This window comes from Protopterus annectens, chromosome 4.part0 (assembly GCF_019279795.1).
Source record: "Protopterus annectens isolate FY-2018-M chromosome 4.part0, PAN1.0, whole genome shotgun sequence".
In the NCBI taxonomy this organism is placed as follows: domain Eukaryota; kingdom Metazoa; phylum Chordata; order Ceratodontiformes; family Protopteridae; genus Protopterus; species Protopterus annectens.
In genome coordinates, this window is record NC_056733.1 from 1,308,839,839 (window position 1) to 1,308,854,110 (window position 14,272).

Here is a 14,272-nt window from a genome sequence, read left to right on the forward strand (position 1 = left end):
CACAGCTGCATCCACACATGCCTCCTAAGGGTCACCCTGGTACCTGCGGCTCTACTCGCCCCATCGGCTGCATAAGAAATGAGCCTCATAGAAGAGTTAATGACAGAATTAAGCATTGCTAGCTAGGAAGCAACCTTTGCTTGTGCTCCCTCAGTTGTTGGATCTTGGAGGGTATCTCCGAGCTCTTTAAGGAGATCACTTTGAAGGCGAGTAAAATGACACAAGTAGTTCAGTGACCTCATAGAGAAGGTCGCTGAAGTGAACATTCACTTCCCATATCTGTCCATTGTCCTACACTCCTTGTTAGGGGGGTGGACAGATGAAGAGGTTTCCGCTAACTCTTTTTTGTGGCTGCTGCTACCACCATAGCATCAACAGGGACACTGTTCATAAGGAACTGCTTATCCTGGGGTGCTGTAATACATTTACCAGGTCTCCTTGGAGTTGGTTCCACTGTATCTGGAGCTGACCAAGCCTTTCGAGCCACCACTGTCATAAGTGGATCGAAAGGCGGAGACACCCAGGAGGTGGAAGGTCGGGAACCGAAGGCATCCAGAAATACAGACTCATCCTCAGAAGGGGCTCGGGGATTCCAGTTCACCCTCTGCTTGAGCATCTCCAGGATGTCCGAAAAGGAAACATCCTCAGAGGGGGATCTCGGGGACCCTTCCGATTCATCTAAGTCTGTATCAGAAGTGACAGACTCACGGGAGTCAATGTGCTTCCTCTTGCACTTCTCCTTCTGAGGGGGCTCCTCTGAGAGATCAGGGGAGGCCTCAAAAGAAGAGGAAACACCCAATGGGATGTCCTGGAGCATCGGTTCCCTACGCTTGGGGCTTGGAGGAGGAGCAGAGGTTGGCACAGGCACTATAGGGGATGGAGCCAGTGGGGCTGATAGTGGAGATGACTCAGTGGCCAGCACACTCTGCATGACATCAAAGGCATCCCTGCCACGATGCAGAGAAAGCTCCAGTTCCGAAGAAATAGGAATCTTTCTCCGCACCAAGGGAGATGGCTCTGAGGCCGATGTAGGAGCTGAGCTCACCTGCGCAGAAGCTCCGACAGGGAGAATGGGATTGGACAAGGGTCCGATGCCATTCGCCCCCTCGGAGCTGACGAGGGAGCCCCGGTGCCCAGATCCCTCGATGGACAGCACCACCAAGGGAATCAGAGCCGACGTCAGAAGCAAAGGAGATAGTGTTATCGGAGCCGACGGTTCCACTACTCGAACCCTAATGAACTCCGGCTCTGAACTCATTGGAGTCGGAGGAGGAACATCGAGAGAAGTGGATAGAGCCGATACCTGTTGAGAAGGGCTGGACAACAACTTGGCTAGTGCCTGCGACTTCAACAACCTACTGACCATTCTCTCCACATTGTGATCCAATAGCCTAAAAAACCGAGACGAGTGAGAGGATTGGTGACTGCGCTCGCTCTGAAGTAAAGGAGACCAAGGAGCTGAATGCACCGATTCAAGTGAGGGGGGACCTTAGCCTCTTGTGACTCCACAATGACTCTGAAGCCTCTGATGGAGCTGATGGGGAGATTGTCTTGTCGGTGCCAGCCGGAACCGATGTGGAAGGTAAACCCTGAACCGAAGATGGCTCCGAACTTGGAGCCAACGACTTAGTGGGTTTAGAGGATTTCACAGGCTGTGAGCTCTTGACCGGTGAATCCTGGGGTTTTAAAAGACCCCTAAGGATAAGCTTATTCTTATGTTCCTGCAGGACTCTTGGACTAAAGGCATGGCAGATAGAACAAGAGTCCTGCAGGTGCACAGCGCCTAAACAATAGACGCAAGAAGTGTGCCCATCTGTCAGAGACATTTTTTGACAGCATGGGTCACACTTCTTGAACCTAGAAACCTTGGATTCCTTTGACATCCTTGTAGGTAAGGAAAAACAATTATCACAATAACAATAACAACCAGAAGCCAAATACAGTCTACAAAAACACACTACTATAAGGACTATAGCTAAAGTTTTTTTTCTTGTTTTAGAGAATAGGAAAGCCTCTAATTTAAATGGCTAGCCTATAAGAGAAAGGTAGAAGGAAAAGCCTCTAACTTAAACGGCTAACTTGACAAGAAGAGGTAGGGGGGAGGGGTGGGGGAGAACTCTCTAAGTTAAATGAGTTCTACAAGAAAAAAGAAGGATACTACAAGCTAACAAGCTAACTATCACAACACAAGAATATCATTAACAATAAAAAACTAGAAGGGTTTGAAATCTAGTGAAGAAAGTTATACAAAAAACTTTATACGAGCCTGAGCCAGAAAAATGACACCTCGCAGCTGAAGTGGCAAATGAGATCTGGGTAGCTATCGCTAGGCATTATGGGATAAGGGGTAGCCTCAAGCCAGTAAACAGCTCTCGAGCTATTGAAGATGGCCGAGTCGGAGCCGAGGATCGGCTCCGATCCCAACCAGCAAGAATGAAGGCGAGATAGACAACTTTACATACAATGTTACAATGATAACAAATAGTATTTAACAGTTGAAAAACTTTAGCTGGGCAGCACAGTGGTGCAGCTGTTAGCATCATCACCTCACAATAAGAGGTTCTCTAGTTCGATTCTTGGCTGGGGTCCCTTCTGTGCATAGTTTGCATGTCCTCCCTGTGTTTACTTGGGTTTCTTTCAGGTGCCCCTGTTTCTTCCCACATTCCCAAGACATGCTAAAGGGTGGATTGGACATTCTAAATTAGACCTAGGTGTGCATGTGTGTGCCTTCTAAGGAAGGTTGGATGCTGGACTGGCAACTCGTTGCCATAAAATTCTACTGCCACTTGTTCTGCAGACTGATGATCTGCTGTGGTGACCCCTAACAGGAGCAGCCAAAAGGAGAAGAAGATGACTAGTCTGTATAGCTAGAGAGTCACAAATAACTATTTTTATTTATTTCACATTTGTTTACCAGGAAAGTCCGACTTGGAATGAAGGCAATTTTCAAAGGAGACCCAGGAAGAAACACTCCAGACACATGCTTTTATATTATGGGAGGAAACCCCCACAGATGCAGGGAGGACATGGAGACTCCACACAAAAGGCAGCCCAGCTGAGAATCAAACCAGAAAACCTCTTGCTGTGAGGTGACAATGCAACAGTTGCACCAAACCAAACCATACACAGCCAGCAGCACAAGACCTATAAAAATCTATCACATTTTGTCAATTTTCAGCAACTAAAAATCAAAACCCAAAAAGAATTTTAAATAGAACATAACAAAAAATTGTCAAGACAAAAATTGATTGATCAAAGATCCACCCAAAGAGTCCTGCTTGGATTGGGGCATTAAGTGTGAAACCAATGAGTGGTGAGTTCAATTCTAATTGACAGCAGTATGGAGAACCATACGGTTTACTATATGGCAAGGATATGATCTCTAGCAGGCTAGAACTGTCCTAGTGTTAGGGGGTATTTTAGTTGGTGAGAGTCCCACAGTACTAGAGCAGGGCTGGAATCTGGTTCATTAGCTTTCACCTTCTTGCTGTGCTAAAAAATGAAGTGAATTGTGCACCAGACTCTTTCTAATGATCTGTTATGAATCATACCTCTAAACCTGGAGACATCAAAAATCTGGACAAAGACTCATAAAAAGTAGGTACAACTGGCTAAAAATCTGGACACTAATCAACATAAAAATGTGCGTTTATAATAGTGTAACTCCACCCACTCCAATGGAATTGTGGGATACCAACATTCAAATAATTCTGAAAATATTCCCCAGTTTAACATTAACTCTGAAAATATACATTCACACAGAAACACCAGTTAAAGTCCATTTACAACATTAACAAAAAATCTTAAGGGAAGTAGTAGGCAGTAGGCATGTAAAACACATTGCATTCTACTTTCTGCCCTACCACACTTCTACCATATGTACACACTGATGTCTCATTAGCTGCACCCTTACAGAAATTAATTAAAATTGCATACATCAGTAACTGTAACATATGTAAAAGAACTGTGCACTTTATTAATCTTAACATGGAACTAAAGTCTGTCACAACAATCATTGCTATAACAAGTCACTGTTGTTGTCAATATGTGGTTATCAAGTCAATTTGATCAAATCTGGCAGCTGCTGATGCTGGGCACTGACTCATACCTCTAACTGTCACCAAAAGACATGACACTGGTGAACTGACAATCTTCCAAATTGTCTGTAATTATATATAATATGACGTATGTATTTGTGTGTGTGTGTGTGTGTCTCCTCTTATGGATTGGCACTGTACCCATGATTTGTTTGTCTACCTTGCACCCACTGCTTGCTATGAGGGGCTCCTGCACCCTCACAACACTGAATTAGTTAAATTAAATATCAGAGAATGACTGAGTAAAACAGTAATGTAATTTTTCTGGAATGTATAAAATAACTAAATTGTAAAGCAGTATTGTTGTATTCATTATATATGTAGAAGCTGTAGGTGTGTTGTTCTTTAAGAGTACAGCAATGTGTGCTTAAAGGGTTACCTTAATTTGACTGAAAGCTGATTTGACTGACAAACATTTTAGTTGGACCAAATGACTGAAACTTCATTTCACTGACACTTCATTTGACTGACAGTTCATTTGACTGGCAATTAGTACTAGCAGTGTCTACAGCACTGTAAGGCAAGTAACAGGAATATGTCCTTTTCCCCACTGTAGTGCAACCCTGGAGTTAGTATGTATAGTTAGGAGGGGTGTTGGGGGCACAGCCCCCCACTTACTTTTGTTTTACTAAACAATATAAAACCAAAAGCAGAGAATATAACATGAAACTAAGGGGGGGGGTGTGCCCCCACACCCTCCTAACTATATATACACTAACTCCAGGGTCGCACTACAGTGGGGAAAGGGGCATATTCATTTTATTTGCCTTACAGTGCTCTAGACACTGCCAGTACTAATTGTCAGTCAAATGAAGTGTCAGTCAAATGAAGTGTCAGTCAAATGAAGTTTCAGTCATCTGGTTTCAGTCAAATGAGTGTCAGTCAAATGAGCTTTCAGTCAAATGAAGGTAACCCATGCTTAAAATACCACATTAAAAATATTGTAAAACGTTTCACAGTGGAATGTGATGCACTGTTAAATGTCTTGTTTCATTAAATATCACATATAATACCACATACACGGTATGTAATGAAATAGCTGCGATCAACACTGAAACATGTGATGGCAAACATTTGATTGATAAGACATGTATACCAGCATCAAGAGTGTGGTATCTTGGGGAATTAAATTTATCCTGTGTTACAGTTATCTCAGACTTAATATAATTAAGTAGCATGGGTGTGGGGGGGGGACTTGCTGTTTGCAGTATTCCTCCTTAATAACTGCATCACTTAGTGTTTAATGCAACTTCAAAATAATACAAAATAATTTTTTAAATTTAAAACCTAATAAATTAGTACTTTCTAAATTCTGCAGCACCATACCTCTCAACCTTTCAGCACAAAAAAATCTAGTCAAAGACTAGCATAACGGGAGGACAAAGGCCCAAAAAATAGGGACAGGATTTAAAATATTGCTCTTATAAACTTAAAAGCTGATAGAATAACAGGATTTCTGTTAGTATGCATTTTGTGAAGAAAGAATATGAAATCTGAAGATCATATATATGTTATTAGTTAGTGACTTCAGTCCTCCGTGAATTACCAGAAAACCACAAATTTTATGACAAAGAGACCAAAACTATGAGACTGAATCTGGGCTATTCAGCGGTATGTTGCACACACGCACACACGCGCACACACACACACACACACACACACACACACACACACACACACACACACACACACACACACACACACACATCTACCTTTTCTCTGCACTCACACAGCCACACACTCATACACACACCTACTTTCTGGCACAGTAACACACGCACTTTATCTGTCATACAAATGGCTAGTTTATATTGCACAGACACACACAAATGCAGCCACACACATGGACACAAACACACACACACACACACACACACACACACTATCTGTCTCTCATACAGAAAAATTAACCACCAGTTTAACTAACACACATACTCATACACTCATTCACTCACACTTACCTCAGCATGGCTAGTTTAAATTCCGCAGTAAGTGAGGAATGAGTTTACATCCATAGCATGCATTAGTAGTCACACTAGAATTCACGTTGCTGCCTTTCAGTCCTAAAGTATAAGTTAAATGCTGGATTTTGTGGAGGCTGCTTTTACTTTTTATTAATGTTATGATTTAAGATACCTAGTATTTACAAACTTTAATTATGGCACGTACGCTTGTAGAGGACAGCTAAAATATTTTCCCATTCTACTCATGGACTTACTAACTTGCGGCTGCACTATTACAACCGGGAGAGAATGCGTGGCTCTGCTAGTTTGTAAAACCTGTACGAGCTGCACTTATGTTATTTTAACACAGCACCATGCTTGTGCAGAATTCTATGGTTACATCAGTCAAGTACAGCTCTAATTATTATCATTATTAATTGACTGCAATGTATTACTCTTTCTCAAAAATGTTTTACTTCTTGATATCCTTCAGAAAATGCACACTAATACAAAGCATGTTGTTCTAAAACTGTTCTAAGTTTATAAGTGCCCTATTGAAAATTTGTTCCCGATTTCAGACCATTGTTCCCCTTCACACATTATGTTTGGCTAATTGCTATGTTTAAAATTTTTTGCACTGAGATGCTGAGTGGTATACAGGTTCTGTGGGCTACGGCTCTTAAACTGCATTTCTTTACATCAGGGAAACATTTAAAACACATACTCACTAACATGACATCCACCTTACAAACAGCAGGATAATATGCAATTGTACCAACCAATTATTCCTGATTTTGCCTTCATTTTTTGCCCTGCCTCTGACAAATGCTTGATTTCTGTTAAATTGTTGAGCATTTCAAAAACTCAGTATATCTTATTGTTTATGCATACTGACACAAAATCTGCAAGTGAATTAGAATAATAGATGTTTGAATCTGAATCCTTATACCCCTCCTCCAGCATTAACTACATGTGAGTCGTGAAATCAATGGCATCGGTAATTGTTCCTGTAGGAGTAGCAAATGGTCCTCCTTAAAGGAGAAGACACCGCCATCATGGGGTGTTTTATTTAATTGAAGCCTCCTAAAAGTGGGATGGTTCCAGTACCCTTGTCTGCTCACTGAAATTGGGATTTAATGGGACCATTTGGGAATTTGTGGCACCCTATTATTTTGAGGCCAAAGCCTGGAAAGGCTGAGGAATTTGGTACAGTTGAGAGGTATGTTATGAATGCTATGTGCTATGAGTTGTGACAACATTATGTTGTAATTTTTTATCCAAATTGCCTCTTCAAAGTCTTTATTACTTCTTAACATCTGATTACTAGCCATACTATACAGGGACCCCAGAAGTTGTCTATTGCTCTTTAGGGGGTGATATCACCCATGTTGAGAACCACTGGTTTAAACAAAAGTAACTCAAAAGTTACTCACATTTAAGTTACTAGTTACTACAAAAAGTAATATATTACTATTACTTTATTACTATTTTGAAAATGTAACTAGTTATATTACTAGTTACTAGAAACTGTAATATATTACAGTAATATATTACTTATTGTAATATATTACTCCCCATCACTGCATATGCCAATAGATTTCTGCCATTTAAAAGGTAACATGCCTCAAACATCAAAAATAGATACAATAGAAAAAGCAGTCCAAAGTCTAATTATTCCTACATTCTCACAAGTGGAGCAATGACCCTCAGTGACATATCAATGATTTCAAAGTAGTAATCACAAGAGTAGAAAGGCTGTAAGAAATCAGAAAAAGTTCCAAAATAGCATCAACAATACATATACTAAACACTCAGTTAGCTCTGCATGCATATTCCTCAATCCAAAAGACAGAAACAAGGTGATGGCACAGTTATCATTTGCACAGTGTGGGGTTTTTTGGGGGGCAGGATGCTGAGGCTGACACAAAATTAATGAGTGTCTGTGAGTAAGAAAGACAAACAGGCAGAAATTTAACTAATTATCAGCTGGTCATTGAGATAGAATGACATGTAAGCCTAATGAATTCCTCATGTACCTCTTATGTGTGTGTGTCTGGATCTACTTCACATAATTGAACACCCAAATGTTCGACTTTCATATGGCCGAGACCATATGATTGAACATCTGAATGTTCAAATATGTGAAAAAAAAAATAAACAAAACAAAAAAAAAGTAACATTGCTAGCAGGAGGGGAGCCCCCCTGCACCCCACACCCTCAGCTATTTAAATATACCAACTCCAAGATCGCACTACATTGCGGTAAAGGGAAATTTTCACATTCTGTGCTCTATGGACATCCCCATTCAGACTTTCCAAATGTTTAAAAGATCGAGCATATGGTCTCAGCCATATGAAAGTCGAGTTTTTAAAGGTCTGACCATCTGAAGGGGTCCTGTGTGTCTATATGGGCACTCAGTGTGAAATGTGTGTGTGAGTGTCTGCATGAACACAGCCAAATCATGTGTTAGCTTTACATCCTGGCATGTCAGTCAGGTGCGAGCCATGCATGGAACAGGTATCAGCTCATTGTCCTTGCCCCTAAGCACAAGAACTGACTCTGCCAGGAGTTGCACTGGCACATCCATGCCCATGGTCAGATGTGCTGGTGTTACCTGAATGTGAGCAATGTTTTATTTTATTTTTATTTTATTTACATTTGTTTACCGGGAAATTCCAACTGGACGCAGGTCCTTTTTCAGCGGATGCCCGGGAAGAAAAGCTCCACATCATGTACTTGATAGAGATACAAAGTTGCAGCAATAGCAAACAACATTACAGGTTGTTGGCTTTAATACAATAACAAGATATTTATTATCCACAGTATATACAGAAAATGTAGCAAGTTAAGATTGTTTCATGTCTGCTGGATGAACTCTCCTCATGACTACACCCAAGTCCATGACCCCATAGCCTACTACATCTGGGTGTACATACCTCAACCACTAAAGGAGCAGTAAAAGTAGTGGCACTATGGGAATGGGATCATGTACAACCATATTGGCTATCAGCAGATGATTTTGCAGACCAGTTTCCACATGGATGTTGTCCCCCACCTAGCAGATGTTCCATCGCAGACACTGCTAGTTCCATCATGTCATTCATCCTATCCATTGAATCAGCCACATGGTGGAGGCAGGCATGCATGTCAGCCTGTGCTACATCTAGAACCCAAGCATGTCCTCGGAGGACCTAGTGAAATGTGCCTGTGCCTTCATGATGGCCTTAACCATACATCACATGGCATGTAATGACACACTAGGATCAAGTGGAAGATGGACAACAGGCTTCCTCCAAACACCCTGAGCAACCTCCTTTGTGGCATCTCACCCACACTTCCCTGAAGCTACAGTAACCGCACTACCCTGATCAAGTGTGTCACCCTCAATCTGTCCAAAATCTGAGGACTCAGTGGAATGGGTATATGTAGGAATGTTGACTGTGTCTGGAAGAAATACATGTGATGCGTGAGTCATAACCTCAGTGTCAGATTCAACCTCTGCACCCCCCCCCAACTGTGGTTCCTTTTGTCCACACCATTATCAGAGCCTACCAATACTCTGACAGGTGACAGGAATCCTACACTTCCACTGTCAGGATCACCTGTGATAATAAGCAACAAACACAAGAATGACATTGCTACTACCACCCTAAATATTAAACCAGTATAGATAATAACAAAGTATCACTGGTCACACAGTTGCTGATGATACATCAGTACGGATACTCATTACACCCTCCTCGCACATACAGATACTTATATATCTAAAGAATGGCCAGTACTAAGCAAATAAATATTTGCTTACCATGTGAGGATGTCTCCATGCTTTGCAGGGAGGATGGTCCTGGAACAAATGAAGTAAGGAAATAATGGCAGTTAAGCATCACAATGGGAATAACACAGGGGGACAGTGAATATACAATCACCTATATGTCCTGTAAGAAACAGCTGAAACTGAAACTTGGCTGAGACATCCATCCACAACCGTGTGTACTGAATAACTCTCTTGTATAACTCTATATACTTATCAATAGGTGCAGATACAAAAACAATCATAGGAAGTATATGTAAAATGATATATTTTATTCTACAAATAAATATAAAATGTGTCATATCTAAGCTCACCTAGAAGCTGCTCCTGGGACACACTTGTCTTCCCAGCCACATCACCAGTGACATGAAGCACATGGTGTGCAGTTTCTAATGAACTGTCTTGATCTCTGACAGTAGACAGGAGCTCCTCATTTGCTATCAGTAGGGGCTTAGTAGCAGGACCACCCTCTGCAGCCAGCTGTTCTTGGGCAACTGCAGTTGCTCTCCTATAGACTGATGAAATCAGCTGAGTGGCCTGATGATGCACCTGATCATAAGTTCTGCTGTAACCTCCTACTGCATTGACATAATTGACTAACTGGTTCCAAATCTCCTTTGCAGCAACTATATCCCCAGGTCTTTGCTTAAGCAGAAAGGCTTCATAGCACCTTAGAGTCTGTATTATCACCTCATTTTCTGTGTCACTGAAAGGGGCTTTCTGTGGATTTGTAAGCTTGGGTGCCATAATCCTATGTTAAAAGGATAAAATAAGTAAATATCATATAACTAATGTATTACTTGCGAAAATAATCAGTCTGTGTATCATTTTAACAACATTAAGCACTTGAAACACATTTTTATTTAGTGCAACTGAAGGTCAGTTGGTTTTCCCACCTCCCCCCCCAAACACAAACAAAGGTTTGTACGAACCAAGGAATACCACATAAGTAATGTATTTATATGTTTCCCACAGAAATATCAGGATGCCTACACATTTTCAACAGAAAAGCACTTGAAAAGCACTTTTCTTCTCAGAACACAGAATGGCAGATAACTCACCCAGCCCCAAAACACCAAGCAAATGAAGGTTTGTACAAACCAAGGAATACCACAGATGTAATGTATATATGCTTTTCACACAATTATCAGGATGTGTTCACATTCGCAGCAAACAAATCAATTTATAAATGCCAACCACTTCTCACTCTGCCTACCGCTCCTGTGCAGGTTGCTCTGGGCCATCCTAGAAGCATTATACTAGTATCAGTGGCACATGCATACCATTTCTCTCCAATAACACAGAATATTGTAAAGTCAAATTTTGAAAAATAATGGTTGTGTTGAAAGTATAACCTGTCTACAATATCTCTGAAGTGTGAAAGCCTACTCTAATGCCTCTTCTAACAGTATAAGAGGTGCATACAGATAAAGTTCCATTTTCTGCTGGCTATATTGCAACATTTTACAAAATTTAGAATGTACTTGAACAATACAAGCATACCTTAGCCAAATTATAAGCCTTCTGTGCAGATAAATCACCTTCGAAGGAATACCAGTCTTCTGTTATTTTTCAGATACACAAATCTCCTCACCTTCAATTTTCCCCAACTACACAGTTACTTTTTATAGTGTGGATTCAGACCTCTGAGCACTGTGAATATGTAAATGAGGTGTGAACTCATTAGAATTGCTGAATACCAAACTTTTGACTTTGTGTAGCAGAGTTAAACACAGTGCAGGCTCTACACCATTGTTAGCTGCTAATGGCTTGCATTTATGAATGATTAGTGTGAGAAAGAATGAAAAAACAACAACAATTCAGACAATATTTACTGCAATGGGTGTGTCAGTGAGGATACACTTACAATGTGTGGAAATAACTTCAGCGATTTTTTAAATGAAACAAAACACCACACATTTATCATTTTTGATCAATAATAGTAAAACTGTCATGTCTTTGGTGAAAACTGTTGTTCACTGTCATGTATTTTTATCATACACTTAAAGGAAAATTATAGAAAATGGACTATAGACTGCATGTCTTAGAGTACAGCAGATGTAACAGAAGAATGAGCACAATACTAAGAGAAGACAGACCTGCATTTCTGCAAATGTATTCATAAATGGTTGTGTGATGACTCATTGCACTAAATATGTAAGCCACACAAGTCACACATGTACAACCAGCTTAGAATGTACAAGTGTATGTCCTGTTAATACTGTAGAGGAGATGTGAATTGCTTGTATGCACATGATGTGATTACTGTTGCAAAGTTGTGTATGTGGCAAGGAGAGGTAACATACTCCAACTGTGTTTTGTAATTGAATTACTCTTATAGTTCATATCCAGAGATGTGCAATTATTTAACATGTGTTTAACTTCATTTATTTATTTATGTTTCTGTCTTTAATATTTGAGTAGCATGCAGCTTAGTGCAAATATGGTCAAATGCATAATTCAAATTAATGTTAGTTGCCTTAAGAAGCACAAACACACTAAGCTGCACTGGATGGTGGTCAGCACCTTGGATAATAATGACAGCAGAAATTACAACTGTGGCCCAACTGTGTGTAGCACATGGTGTAAAGATATTAAAGTACAAAAAAGAGAAGCTAGGTATACCGTGGCTTGATTTCTACAGTATTAACAAAAAATTATTTATATTTGCTTTTGCCTTTGTCATTTGCCTGTTCTTCATCTGTACACAAACAGGGATCATTGTTGAAGAAAAAAAAGAAACATTGCTACAATGTAATCATTACATTTTATGTAAGTCACCTTCCTTCGTGCAAACAGCATAAGTGGCGTTGTGTGTCTGTCAGCACTCGGAATAGTACTGATTTATAAAAATACACCTCCTGCCTAGCTTTCTCTGTGGCAGGTGTAAGTTTGTGGCCAGAAGTCAGATGAATCAGAGTTCTAATCCAGCAAATTCCACTTTTTATTAATGGTGACCCACTGTAATTTATAACAGAAATAACAACGTAAAGATAATTGTACATAACACTAACTATGTATAGCAAGTTGACTGATCATACACATGGTATCATATATATTATATGTGTAACTGGTGTAGCATGACAGTTATGGTTCTTTAATTAAAAAACATGTATTTTCTGACCTTGGATGGACTTCACACTTTACTGACAGTCATCTATACACCTCCGGTAACACAAATATAGCTGTAATACAGACTGTATTGTGTCTTCTGAAGCAGAGCTCAAAAATCTCTTCTGCAAGTAATACAAGTACAGTATATGCATTTCTAGTATATTGTCACACATTACTCCTGCATCACACCTGACAATGCATAAGCCAGGACCTTGTCATGTCACACACATACATGGTTAATTGAAGTACAGCACCACTCACTCTTTAAGGTATATATTATTAATGACCATGGTTGTCAATCTTTTTTCTATGGCAATGAGGAAAAATACCTATGTGGAAATAGACATATTCTCTAGTTTACACAGGTGAATCCCAAATTCTACAAACTGCTTTTGTCAGTGTGTGAGGCCCCACAAAATATGTGTCAAGTCATAAAATTGACCCCCCCCCCAAATTAAGGTCTTAAAGACAAGTCATTTAACTTATCAGTGTTGACCATTGGACATTGTCTGGGCTATCAGTGTACATGCCGTAAATTAATGCCAACTGTCACATTATCCTTCATATTTCAACAACCATCTTCCTCTTTGTTTGGCAATGTTTCTCTCGGCTTAACATCAAGCAAGTGTGGTTGGCATGGTTGTACAGGTTTGTGCACTAGCCATAAAACATAATATCACAAATTTGTGGGAAAAGACTTTTCTTGTTATTAGAGGACCTATGCAGATATGGCAGGAGCTGGGAAGGATGGTGCCTAATTCAGGGCTCAAAGGTTGGGTGGGTACAGGGGGACTATACTGGATCTCAGTATAAGGCTAAGGCTTGGAACAGTCTAGCCAAGATTGTTTCCAGTATGACTGGCATTCCATAACTAGGGGGCAATGTAGGCATTGTTATAATGACCTGAAATGGCACAAACAGGCACAACTTGGCCATTGGCTGGATGAGTTCAGGACTGCTGACATATAAAGCAACTTTAAGATTTAACTGATATGGAAAGCTGTAGATAGCCAATACTGGCATGCATAATGCTTTCATGTCTCTTTTCCTTTCCTTGTTTGTTTTCCAGCTGATCAGGAAATTTTAGAGAACAGGGAGACACATGCTGAAAGATTAGGAAGACTCAGAGAGGCAAGGGGTATGTATTCTGCACAAATGAACATGATTGTGTTGAAATGACTGCTCTCCTATACATTACTAGCAACTTAAGCATGTAGATCTTAATTGTAAAAGCAAGCCTGCATGCTTTCTTCTACAACTTTATTCTATAACTCTAGCTAATCAAATAAGGTGAATGTAATAGTGTA